This window comes from Chenopodium quinoa, unplaced genomic scaffold (genome assembly GCF_001683475.1).
Source record: "Chenopodium quinoa cultivar QQ74 unplaced genomic scaffold, ASM168347v1, whole genome shotgun sequence".
In the NCBI taxonomy this organism is placed as follows: Eukaryota; Viridiplantae; Streptophyta; class Magnoliopsida; order Caryophyllales; family Amaranthaceae; genus Chenopodium; species Chenopodium quinoa.
In genome coordinates this window covers 2,219,398-2,223,603 of record NW_018744662.1, presented here as the reverse complement: position 1 = coordinate 2,223,603, position 4,206 = coordinate 2,219,398, and positions in this window count along the sequence as shown.

The following is a 4,206-nucleotide window of genomic DNA, read 5'->3' as shown; positions in this document are numbered from 1 at the left end:
TCTTTCTAATTACCTTCACAAATCTAGACGTATGGTAGGAACGTCTTACGTGATTGTAGTTGAATTATGATGATATTTTCTAATACTGTACATTCATACAATAAAAGAGTATAATCTAACTTGGGTTAGATAATGTATACGAAGTATATTACTTTCTCCATTTTTATTGCTACTTGCAACACATCTTATTTCACGTTTGTCAATGTATTATTTCAATTGTTAACATCTTTAACTAACATCAATCCATGAAAATTATAAAAATGTGATATTATGATATTATAAATTGATACAAATTTAACAAGATATTACATGATTATATTTTTTCTTAATTATTAACCATCAAAGCTAACCAAAGTGAAGTACATAAATATGGTAACTTCGAATTGACCAACTCTTCAAGTCATATTGTACTAACCCTACACGGTTGCACCATACCAAATTTTATTCGTCAACAATAATTTAGATATCTAATCATCAATTGTTAATTTGTTACCTCACATAATTTAACACATCCCAACTTAAAAAAACCATATTCTATATTTAAGTGTGGAGGATTGGATAAGAGAATTCTCTCCATCAATCGCTAATGAAGTTTGAAGTGAGGTCATAATAATCTCTCTAACTACCAAACCAAATATTACAAGATTATGAGTATTTGATAAAGCATCTTGAATAGATGGGATGTATGCAATTTTATGTTAACTTAATGTATATATACAAATATACGAATACTTAGATTTCTACTTATCTAACTCTATAGTCCGCTCCCCCTGTTTCAAAATAACTCACACAATCAAACTTTATACACATGACGATGCACTAGTTTGACCTTTTTTTTAAAGACAGTTTGACTTATATTTATATATAATTAAAAATTATATAACGAAAAATTATATTACAAAACTTTATACTAACACCTATTTTACAATATGTATCATGACAAAGTATATTTTATTTAGTTTGTAAAAAAACTTTAATCAAAATGAATATATAAATAGTGTAAAAAAAAAAAAAGACGGAGAGAGTATAACTCTATATACATAATGAGGCAATCAGTTAGCCAAACACCTTCAATTCTCCACACATTAATAAATCTGGTTTTCATGCCCAATCAAGCTGAGTTCACAAGGCAATAATGTTATGAAAATGACTTCACAACAAACCAAAAGGTTAAAATCTCTTTGGTGACAAAATTCTAGGAAAATTTGCAAATTGCAGCCATTTAAAGTTCGTATTTTGTAAATTATAGCCATTTAATTTTTTTTTTGCAAACTGCAGCCCAAAATATCGTATAAATTGTAAATTGCAGCCCGATTCAATTTTTTCATCGGTTTACATGTTGAAAAATCTTCGGTTAAGGTTTTAGGGGTCATTTTTTCCCTTTGGATCCGAATTGAGCTTGGAATTAGCAAAAAAATAACGTAAGTATCTCATATTTACAGTTTCCCACAAATCGATACACTTTTGTTACGCAAAACGAGATACTTGCGTTATTTTTTTGCTAATTCCGAGCTCAATTCGGAACCCTAAGGACTGAAATGGCCCCTAAAACCTTAATCGAAGATTTTTCAACTTGTAAACCGATGAAAAAGTTGAATCGGGCTGCAATTTACAATTTATATGAACTTTTGGGCTGCAATTTGCAAAAAAAAAATTTAAATGACTGCAATTTACAAAATACGAATTTTAAATGGCTGCAATTTGCAAATTTTCCAAAATTATATGGTAAAAATCGCTTAGTACATGAACGTCATTTTATACTTACTTAATTTATGTATTTTTTGAGATTTCCTTATTTTGGAAGGAAAATAAATAAAGATTCGGCAAGAATAATGTGGAGCATTTCAACATCGATCCATGAGGACCATATCATTTTTTACATGATGTGAAAGTTGAACAAAACATTACTTTGTAAGGTATAATTTATTGCAAGTCTTCGGTGTCATTCCTATATATTTTCTCCGTTCTTTTTTACTTGACTCGTTTTGACTTTTACACTATTCACCATCCCTTTTTTGACTGTCTTTTATGGATAATGTGTAAGAAAAAACATATTTATGTAGGATCTTTTGAATTCGTCTCAATAAGTACTATCATAATATATAAATTTTATAATTTTTACTTATGGAGAATTAAATTTATTGATTGTTAAAAGTTTTGCATTGACAAACGTGACAAAATAAATAAGTCAAGTAAAAAAGAACAGAGGAAGTACAAATGACTATAAAGACACAAGTTTAATCGAATAATAAAGGTTTTGGAGTTAATTAATCCTTGCATTTCAGAACATCCAAATCACAAATTGTAGAGATTTAATGATTTATCTACAAAAACTTGAAAAAGTAACTAACATAAGTGAGTGGATGTAAGGAAAGGTCAAATAAAATACACAATAAGCTAAGGAACATATTATTCCCCTGGTTTTCACTAATTGAAACTTCTTAATGATTTGACACTGAACCCTATTTTAAAAAAAAAATTAATTTTTTTTTGACGAGAAGAAAAAAGTCATAAATGAAAGATAACTTAACTGGTCTGGATTTATTAGACTTCATTAAAATTTTATTTTAATTGTAATTGAACACGAGTGACACTTAAATATCAAACTTCTTATTTGAAATTATAAAAAGTAAATCTATATCTACACTTAGTATTTAAAATCTCAAACCACAATCATTCATATGCCACATGTCCTCACAACTCACTCATATGCAAATGTTACTTCCCTTACCTTTTCAATATTAAAACACTACAAGAAAAATCTCTTTTCGTAGCGATTATTTCAAAGCGATTGTACATTCGCTACAATATGCAAGTATGTTTGTGAAATAATTAAGGATGTCGTATCATTTTTACAATCGCCATATATGGTTTTCCCATATAAAATCGATACGGAAAACATAATAATACATATCCACACTATTTTTACACATTTATATAATTTTGAGAAATCGTATCATTTACAATCGCCACTAAATCCTAAAAATCGATACGAAAAGCCTTTTCAACACTAGATATATAAATATTGTTTGACAAAGAATACATAAAATATGTCATAGCTTATTGGTGAAACATATAATATAAGAGTTTGAGGTTGCATGTTTGAATCTTGTAAAGATCATACACATGTTTTTTTTTGAAGAAAATGAGTAAAACATTTATAGCGATTGTAATCGCTACAATAATCACCACAATTGGATGTAGTTTTTCGTATCGATTATTGAGGCCAACCCCAGCGATATTGAAAACCACTACTAAAGGCTAAGGCAACGGGGGATATTGTATCGAATGACCATTCGTTGGGAAAGATTTTTGTTGCAATTACAATCGATACTAAAGGTTAAAAAAAATAGCTACGAAAAGGTTATTTTCTTGTAGTGAAAAAATTAAATTAAAAATATTACATAATGTTAAAGTCTTTGTGCATTCCGTAACTTGCACATTTAAGTAAAAAAATAAAGTGTTTAATTTCTACCATGATAGAATAAAGTTGAATTAACTATTACATAAACATATGAAGTGCAATGAAAATAGTCTTTTTATCTCTTAAACTTAAATATAGCTTAAACTAATATGTCATTTCATATTCTACAATATTCATGTATATATAATTAACTAAATTATTATTCTTTCACATTCCACAATAATATTGGGGGATCTCGATTTCAAGCGCTGAATGAGGATTCTCCTATAGAAGATATAGTAAGAGAAAAAAATAAGGAAGTAGTCACTTTTTTTTTTTTAAAAAAAAAAAAAAAAAAAAAATTCACAAGCATTTACCTCAAAAGTCATGTAACAATAACTTCATAGTTTCAACTATTGAAAAGCATACATTTATATAAAAATAACCTATATTATAACCCGTGCATTAAACGGGCCAAAGTACTAGTTAGTGAAAATAAGGTGAACAAAACATCACCTAAATACTTAATAAAATAAGGGAGAATAAGTGAAAATTAGCAAATAGTGTGTAGTGAGATAATAGTATTATACAAAGAGATTTATGTTAAACTTGGAATGATGTAAAAAGTGAGTTAAAATTTTGAAATATCCTTTTTTTTTTAGATTAACTTTATGAAATGCTTGAAATGAAAAAGTTATAATAAAGAGAGTATTGTGTGAGTCCGGACTCAAGATGAGATGATGATAAATTTATGGACATTTCATGTAAGTGTAAGAACATTTTGACTATTTGAAATATTATTA